This window comes from Penaeus japonicus, unplaced genomic scaffold (assembly GCF_977035675.1).
Source record: "Penaeus japonicus unplaced genomic scaffold, GWHDUDI00000001_assembly GWHDUDI00000030, whole genome shotgun sequence".
Taxonomy (NCBI): Eukaryota; Metazoa; Arthropoda; class Malacostraca; order Decapoda; family Penaeidae; genus Penaeus; species Penaeus japonicus.
In genome coordinates this window covers 21,919,096-21,929,095 of record NW_028234432.1, presented here as the reverse complement: position 1 = coordinate 21,929,095, position 10,000 = coordinate 21,919,096, and the positions used below count along the sequence as shown (strand labels likewise).

Genomic DNA, 10,000 nt, shown 5'->3' with positions numbered 1-10,000 from the left:
TTTTCTCCCTCTAGATGCGAGAATCTGATCCGACAGTGTTACAACATGATGTACACGCTGCCCGGTCCCAAATGTTGCCAGAAACTCTTCCAGAGTACGATCACGCCGATTGGAGTGTGCTACAGGAGTAATTTCGGAAGCAGTTTCAACCAGACGATGCCCGGGGAGGGTATGGGCATCAACATTGATCTCCATGTCCCTCACCATACGGAAGTCGGTCGGTGGAATTTCTTGTCTTCGTATTTATTGGATTAGTTTTGTAGTTGACTTGTGTATGTATGTATAAATGTGTCTATATTGATTTATATGAATGGATGATATATACGTTGTGAGGTATTATATAAGATTGTACACCGCACGAGAAACAAAGCATCAGTGTGTGTTTGTGTGTGTGTGTGTATGTGTGTGTGTGTGTGTGTGTGTGTGTGTGTGTGTGTGTGTGTGTTGTTGTTGTTGTTGTTGTTGTGTGTGTGTAGATAGATAAATAGATAGATACAGATATAGATATATCTGTATATGTACATGTATGTATTTATATATTCTACCGCATTTTTATAAAAGCAAAAATCTTTAAAGAAGATCCTCAAGGGACACCCCCTTTGTACCCTAACGCTCTCCACTCTCAGATCTGGACTGGAGCATCCTTAAGGAGAATCTGCACACCGTCTCAGGACTCCAGGTCTCCATCATCAACAGCATCTCCATCCCGAGCATGAAGGTCCTTGGCGAGAGGGTCATCATCCAACCTAACACCAAAGTCTCTGTGGCTGTGGATCATTCTGTGGTGAGGGGCTCGGGGCTATGACGGCGAAAGACAAGTTGTTCGTCGAACATTCATAATTCATAATTCATAATTGCCAGGTTGAGTGAATAAAGAGGGGAATAAAAAAAAAAAGAAAAAAAGGAAAAAAAAGAAAAAAAAAGAAAAAAAGGAAAAAAAAAGAAAAAAAGGAAAAAAAAAAAATAAAATAAATAAATAAATACATATTCTTATGTTCTTCGTGCATAATTAAATTATTGAATGAGACTTAGGAATCTGTCACGGAGAGACTCGAGGTAGAGAAAACAAAAAGAAACAATGGAAGTTCGCAAAACATAACATCTAAAGAATTATTCACATTATCGATATACTTTGAAAAACAAAGTTGTCGTATATGATTAGTATATAAACTATTTATCAAGCAGTAAATCATTTGCTTTATCACAGTTAATCAGCCAATAAATCATCAATAATTATTTAATCTATCAGTCAATATCTGTGTTTTCACATATAGCATCTGTTTACAGATATCGTTCTTACACACACACACATACACACACAGACACACACACGCACACACACACGTATATGTGTGTGTGTGTGTATGTGTGTGTGTATTATAAACATGTTCTTAAGTAATTGTAAGTGTTTATGTTTGCAAATGTTTGAGCAGTGGGGGTTACTATTTTTAAAGGACGTTTTTTCATGCCAAAAGTACTGGGGGTGAAAGGTACACACTAGGCCCCCCATTCCCTTCCCTTTCCTCCCTCCCGCTTCCCTCTAACACCCCTCTCCCCTATCCCCCTTCTCTCTATCACCCCTCTCCCCTATCCCCCTTCCCTCTATCACCCCTCTCCCCTCTCCCCCTTCCCTCTATCACCCCTCTCCCCTCTCCCCCTTCCCTCTATCACCCCTCTCCCCTCTCCCCCTTCCCTCTATCACCCCTCTCCCCTATCCCCCTTCCCTCTATCACCCCTCTCCCCTCTCCCCCTTCCCTCTATCACCCCTCTCCCCTATCCCCCTTCCCTCTATCACCCCTCTCCCCTATCCCCCTTCCCTCTATCACCCCTCTCCCCTCTCCCCCTTCCCTCTATCACCCCTCTCCCCTCTCCCCCTTCCCTCTATCACCCCTCTCCCCCTTCCCCCCCGCCTCTCTTCCCTATCCCCCTTCCCTCTTTCACCCCTCTCCCCTCTCCCCCTTCCCTCTATCACCCTTCTCCCCTCCCCCTCCCTCTACACCCCTCTCCCCTCTCCCCCTTCCCTCTATCACCCCTCCCCCCCCCCCCCCCTTCCCTCTATCCCCCCTCTCCCCTCTCCCCCTTCCCTCTACCCCCCCTCCCCCCTCTCCCCCTTCCCTCTATCACCCCTCTCCCCTCTCCCCCTTCCCTCTATCACCCCTCTCCCCTCTCCCCCTTCCCTCTATCACCCCTCTCCCCTCTCCCCCTTCCCTCTATCACCCCTCTCCCCTCTCCCCCTTCCCTCTATCACCCCTCTCCCCTATCCCCTTCCCTCTATCACCCCTCTCCCCCCTCCCTCTCTCCCCCCTCTCCCCCCCCCCCCTTCCCTCTATCACCCCTCTCCCCTATCCCCCTTCCCTCTATCACCCCTCTCCCCTCTCCCCCTTCCCTCTATCACCCCTCTCCCCTATCCCCCTTCCCTCTATCACCCCTCTCCCCTCTCCCCCTTCCCTCTATCACCCCTCTCCCCTCCCCCCCTCTCCCCTATCCCCCCTCTCCCCTCTCCCCCTTCCCTCTATCCCCCCTCTCCCCTCTCCCCCTTCCCTCTATCACCCCTCTCCCCTCTCCCCCTACCCTCAGCACCACCTCTCTCCCCCTATCCCCCTCCCTCTATCACCCCTCTCCCCCCTATCCCCCTTCCCTCTATCAACCCTCTCCCCTCTCCCCCTCCCCTTCCCCTCTCCCCCCCTCCCCCATCTCTCCCCCTTCCCTCCTCACCCCTCCTCCCTCTCCCCCTTCCCCTTCCCTCTATCACCCCTCTTCCCCTCTCCCCCCCCTCTATCCCCCTCTCCCCCTCTCCCCCTTCCCCAATCACTCCCATCCTCCCTTCTCCCTATCCCCCTTCCCTCTATCACCCCTCTCCCCTCTCCCCCTTCCCTCTATCACCCCTCTCCCTATCCCCCTTCCCTCTATCCCTCCCCTCTCCCCTATTCTTCCCTCTATCACCCCTCTCCTCTCTCCCCCTTCCCTCTATCACCCCTCTCTCTCCCCGCCCCTCCCCCTTCCCGTCTAGCACCCCTCTCTCCAAGATCCCCCCCGCTCTGATCACTCTTCTCCCTCTAATCTCCCCTTCACCCGCCTCTATCCCCCTATCCTCCCCTCTCCCCCGACCTCACCCTCCTCTCCCCGCTTCCCCCCTTCCCCTATCTCACCTCTCCCCTCTTCCAACCCCCCTTCCCTCTATCACCCCTCTCCCCTGCTCTCCCCCTTTCCCTCTATCACCCCGGCTCTTCCCCTATCCCCCCTCCCTTCTATCACCCCTCTCCCCTCTCCTCTCTAATCCCCCTTCCCTCTATCACCCCTCTCCCTCCCTGCTCCCTTCCCTCTATCCCCCTCTCTCCCCCCCTATCCCGCTTCCCTCGATTCACCCTTCTCCCCCTAGCCCCCTTCCCTCCTTTGTTTTAAATTCACCTCCCTCTCTTACCCTATCAACCTTCCCACTATCACCCGTCTCCCCTCTCACCCACCTTCCCGATATCACACACTCTCCCCTCCTTCCCCTTCCCTCTATCACACCCTCCTACTCCCTCTCTCCCTTCTCCCCCCTTCCCTCTTACACCCATCTCCCCTCTCTTCCCCTTCCCTCTATCACCCCCTCTCCCCTCTCTCCCCCTCCCTCTATCACCCGTGCTCCCCCTAACCCCTTCCCGCTATAACCACTCTCCCAAATAGCCCAACTACAACAGCTATCACCCCTCTCACCCTCTCTTCCTCCCTTCCCGGCTAAAACCCCCGCTCCCCTCTCCCCGAGCAAAATTCCCTCTTATATCACCCTCTCCCCTATCCCACACTTCCCCTCCCCCTTCCCTCTAGACACCCCTCTCGCTCACCCTCTCTACCCCTTCCCTCTATCACCCCTCTCCCCTCTCTCCCCTTCCCTCTACCACCAACGAAGAACAGATCCCAATTCCCCCTTCCCTCTATCCACCCCAGCTCCCCCGCTCCCCCTTCCCTCTAGTGCTACCCTTCTCCCAGATAAACCCCCAGTTTCAAGAGTATCACCCCTCTCCCCTGAGAAAAGATCCCCCGTCCCTATTGCTAAAAGAGAAAAGCACCATCTCCCTATCCCCCTTCTCTCCACCTCTGCCCCTCTCCCTCCTTCCAGCTTTCCCCATNTTCCCCCTAACCACCGCGCGCCCATCTCCCCCTTCCATCAATCACCACGACGACAAACTATCACACCTTCAGCTCCCACCGTCACGCTTCCCTTTCCCCTCTCCCCCTTCCCTCTACCCCCCCTCTCTCCCTGACAACACCCATCCATAAACTCCCTTCGTTATTCCACACCAGCAGATTGATAAAGATAAAATAGAAAAAGACATATTTAAAAAATATAAATGTTGAGTTAAAAAAAGGAAGAGTTATAGATGAAGAAAATAAAAATGAAAGAGTGATAAAAGATAAAATAGAAAAATGAAAGATTGATAAAAATAATAAACTGATAAAAAAGTAAATATTTATAAATATAAAATTTAAAATTAAATATATATAAAAGATGAAGATGAAAAGAAGAAAAAGGAAATAGTGATAAAAGAGAAAAAGTGAAAAAGAAAGAGGATAAATAGAAAATTTAAAAATTAAAATTGATCAAAGAGAAAAGATAAGACATTAAAATTTCTATAAGAAAAGTGAAAAAGGGAAAGAGTGATAGATAGCAAAAGTGAAAAAGGGAAATATTTTTATAAAAGATAAACGTGAAAAAGGAAAGATTGATAAAGAGAAGAGAAAAGAGCAAAAGAAAAAGTAAGAGGATAAAAGAGAAAAAGAGAACAAGTACAGAGTGATCTATTGTATATTAAAAGTTACAAGTAAATTGATACAAGAGAAGAAGATGAAAAAGGAAAGAGTTATAAAAAGATAGAAAAGTTAAACAATTAAAGAGTTGATAAAAGAGATCAAATTGAAAATGAAAGAGTGATATAATTAGAAGAAAATTTAAAAATGAAGATTATAAAAATAGAAAAAGATAAAAATGAAGAGTTCTAAAAGATAAAAGTGAAAAAGGAAAGATGATAGAGGAGAAAAAGTGCAAAAGTAAAGAGTGATAAAAGATAAAAGTGAAAAATTAAATATTGATAAAAAGAAAAATTTAAAAAGGAAATAGTTCTAGATTATAGAAAATTGAAAAATTAAAGATTGATAAACGAGAAAAGAGAAAAATGAAAGATTGATAAAGAAAAAGATAAAAAAGGGAAAGCGTTATAGAGGAGAAAAGTGAAAAAGGAAATAGTATAAAGATAAAAGTGTAAAAGGAAAGAAGTATAAAAGATAAAATGAAAAAGGAAGAGTGATAAAAGAGAAATCGAGAAATGGAAAATTGAAAAAGAATAAAATACTAAAAGAAATATGATAAAAGAAAAAGTGAAAGGGAAAGAGTGATAAAGAGAAAAGAGAAAAATGAATAGTTATAAAGATATAAAATAGAAAAAGGAATATGTGATAAAAAGAGAGAAAAGTGAAAAAAGAAAAGATGATAGCTGATAAAATAGCACAAGGAAATATTAAAAAAAGATAAAATAGAAAAATGAAATATGATTCAAAGGAAAAAGTGAAAATGAAATATTATAAAATATAAAATTTATGAAAAATGAAAGAGTGATAGAGAAGAAAAGTGAAAAGTGTTGTGGTTTTTTAGTGTGGGCTTTGTATGGTGGTGAAAAATGGTTTTTTTTGGGGTGTTTTTATAAACCTTTGCTTTTGGGTGTGTGGGGGGTTTTGAAAAGGGGTGATTTGTTTTGAACAGTTGTGTTATGGAAAAGTTGTGTTTTGATAGAAAAATTGTTTAAAAATTGTGTTGTGTTTTGTTTGTTTTGTGGTTTGTATTTTTTTAATTGGTTTTTTTTTTGGGGTGGTGGGGTGTGTTTGTTTTGTTAATAAAAATTTTGTGGTGGAGTTAAACCTAATTAAAAGAGTTGATAAATGAGAAAAGTGAAAAAGAAAGATTTAAATAGATATATATAAAGTTAAAAGTAAATAATTGATAAAATAGAAAAGTTAAAATTAAAGAGTTATAAATAAATGAAAGATACACATTTAAAAAGTATTAGTTGCTAAATTATAAGAAATAGAAAAATAAATATTGATAAAGATTAAGAAAAGTTAAAAGTAAATAGTTATACAAGAGAAAATTTAAAAAAAAGATTGATACAATATAAAGCAAGAAAAAGTAAAGAATATATAGTAGAAATTGAACAATTAAATAGTGATAAATATAAATTGAAAATTACATATTTATAAAGAAACAGAGAAAAGTGAAAAAGGAAAGAGTATAAAAAGAAAAAGAAAAGTAAAGAGTGATAGAGTAGAAGAAACTTCAAAATGGAAAGATTGATAAAATATAAAAGTTAACAAGGAAAGAGTTATAAAAATAAAAGGTAAAGGTAATTAAATATGAAATATATAAAAGAGAAAAAGTAAATAGTTAACTAGAAGAGAAATTTAAAATGTAAAGATAGATAAAAAGAGCAAAAATGAAATATTATAAAATATTAGAGATAAAAAGGTAAAATATTTAAAACATAGAAAAATGAAAGAGTTAATAAAAGAGAAGAGAGAAAAGGTAAGATTTATAAAGGCTAAAACTGAAAAAAAATTAAAGAGTGATAATAGAGAAGAAAAGATAAAAAACACTGAAATATTTATAAACTATAAAAATTAAAAAAAAGAATAGATTAAAGTGAAAAATTCAAGATTTATAAAATATTAAAAAGAGAAAAAGTAAATATAAAATAGATAAAAGTGAAAAATGAAAGATTTCTAATAGATAAAATAGAAAATTTAATAAGTGACAAGAATAATAAAAGTGAAAAGGAAAAGAGTGATACAAGAGAAAAGAGAGAAGAAAGAATTAAATAGTAATAAAAGAGAAAATAGAAAAGTAAATAGTGATAGAGAGAAAAGTTAAAAAGGAAAGAGTTCTAAAATAGAAAAAGAGAAAAACGGAAAGAGTTATAAAGGAGAAAATTGAAAAAATGAAAGAGTTAAAATAGAAAAGATAAAAAAAAGGAAATAGTTATAAAAGAGAAAAGAGAAAAAAGGAAAAGAGTGATAAAAGAGAAAAGTGAAAAAGGAGAGAGAAGGGAAAAAGGAAAGAGAAGGGAAAAAAAGAAAAGTAAATAGGAAAAGGGAGAAAAGATAAAGAAAAATGAAAGAGTGTTAAAAAAAAGAGAGAAAGGTATATAAATTAAGTTAAGAAATGAGGAATATTATGTAGTTATTATTAGTTGAATAATAGGAGGGGGAAAGAGAAAAAATAGGGATAGAAGAAATAGTAAGAAAAGACTATAAGTAGAGGTCGTTATTGGTTATGGTAAGCCCCGCCCACCGAACTCTTACGAACTATGAGGAACTGTTTCCTGTATAAGCTCTACCTGCTGTTCTCCGCCGGAAACTGCAGTATCCTTTCCACGCAGAGCTTTGTGACTGGTAGAGAGCTTCTTTTCCTTTCTTTCGTGTGTGGTGTGTTTGTTCGTTCTTGTCTCTGTCGGAATTTGTTGTTGTTTTTTTTGGTTTGTGGGAATTGGTTTTTGTCGTTTTTGTTTTGTGGGAATTGGTTTTTTGTCGTTCTTGTTTTGTGGGCATTGGTTTTTTGTCGTTCTTGTTTTGTGGGAATTGTTTTTTGTTCTTGTTTTGTGGGAATTTGTGTTTGTTCTAATTTTGTGGGAATTGGTTTTTGTTCTTGTTTTGTGGGAATTTGTTTTTTGTCGTTCTTGTTTTGTGGGAATTGGTTTTTGTTCTTGTTTTGTGGGAATTTGTGTTTGTTCTTGTTTACTGGGATTTTGTTGTACTTGTCTTGTTAGACTTTGTTGTTCTTGTTTTGTTAGAATTTGTTGTTCTTGTTTTGTGGGAATGTGTTCTTGTTCTTGTTTTGTGGGAATTTGTTCTTGTTCTTGTATTGATTGAATTCGTTTATCTCGTTCTGATTTTGTAGGAATTAGTCGTTTTTGTTTTGTGAGAATTTGTTGTTATCTTATGTCGAGGCGTTATCTTTGTTGTTGTTATCTTATGACAGGGCGTTATCTATGTTGTTGTTTATCTTAAAATTAGTCTATATGATACAAGTGCTTATTTAATTTTCTTGCTGTAATTATTTTATCTTTCTTATACTCGTTATAGCTCTATGACAGCCTTCACTAGATCTCTAATCTCTTTTCCTCACCGACAGACCATCTGCCACTCTGCACCATTGAAGAGCAATTTGCAGCCGTCGAGCAATCCATCCGCCAGAGAGGGGGCGAGGAGGGTGAGTGTGTTGCGTCATCCATCCAGTGAATGATGAGTAATTATGGTGAATGATAAGTTAGGAGTAATGTGATGATTGAGGATTTATTTGTTATGATATATGATGTGATGATTTTAGTTTTATTGGTCTGTTGTGAGTAATGTAGTCATTTGACGCTCGTATGTGTATATATGTATATATATATATATATATATATATATATATATATATATATATATATATATATACATATATATTTATATATATACACACATATTTATATATATATATAGTAGGAATATATATATATATATATATATATATATATATATATATAAAAAGTATATGTATACATATCTATCTATCTGTCTGTCTATGTATCTATCTATCTATCGATTTATCTATTTATCTATCTATCTATATCGATTTATCTATCTATCTATCTATCTATCTATCTATCTATCTATCTATCTATCTATCTATATATATATATATATATATATATATATATATATATATATATATATATATATATACATATATGTACACCACACACACACACATACACACACACACACACACACACGCGCATATATACATATATATATATATATATATATATATATATATATATATATATATATATATTTATAGATATATGTATATATATATATATATTATATATATGGATATATATATATATATATATATATATATATATATAAACACATATACATACAGAGAGAGAGAGAGTAAGAAAGAGAGAGATAGAGAGAGAGAGAGAGATAGAGAGAGAAAAAGAGAGAGAGAGCGAGAGAGAGAGAGAAAGAGAGAGAGAGAGATAGAGAGAAAGAGAGAGAGAGAGAGCGAGAGAGAGAGAGATAGAGAGAAAGAGAGAGATAGAGAAATAAAGAGAGAGAGACACACACACACACACATACACACACAAACATGAATATAAGCATGCACATTCGCATATGAATTTATATACATATTTATGTGTAATCCTTCATTTCAGTGCACCTGGGCAGAGATGAAGATTTGTGTAACCTTATATGTGAGGACGAGGAATTTATTAGCCGCGTCATCATACAGCCATTTAACACCCAGGCGTCACGTGACCAGAATGATGTTCATAACGCTAGCTTTCCCAGGTAACATCTTGCATTTCAGGGTGTGTTTGTTTATGTTGTGTTTAAGGTTGTGCTTGTTTATGTGTGTGCTTGTTTATGTGTTTGTTTGTTTATGTGTTTGTTTGTTTATGTGTGTGATTGTTTATGTGTCTGTTTATGTGTGTTTGTTTATGTGTATGTTTGTTTATGTGTGTGCTTGTTTATGTGTGTGTTTGTTTATGTGTGTGTTTACTTATGTGTGTGCTTGTTTATGTGTGTGTTTGTTTATGTGTGTGTTTAACTAACCATATGTTTATCTATGCGTATGTTTGTGGTTATGTATGTGTTTATCTATGCGAGTGTTTATTTGTGTGTGTGTGTTTGTGTGTGTATTTATCTATGCGTGTTTGCGTTTCGTGTGTGTTGTCTTTGAGTGTGTGTGTTGTCTTTGCGTGTGTGTGTTTATGTGTGTGTTTGTGTGTGTGGAGGTATTTAAATATGAAGGTAAAATTTACTCATCTTGTTTGTCACTTCTTCCAGTCATATTATTATCACTTATTTATCACTTATGATTATTTTCATTTGTTATCATCATTATTCTTATCATTATCATCAATATATCATCATTGTTAATATTATCATCAATATCATTATTATCATAATTGTTAAT

The 10,000-nt window shown here is 38.1% G+C and overlaps 1 pseudogene; it reads left to right on the top strand.

Annotated features, from left to right (window-relative positions):
- Nucleotides 1-10,000, top strand: part of LOC122242589 (uncharacterized) — a 17,057-nt pseudogene that overhangs the window by 5,831 nt on the left and 1,226 nt on the right.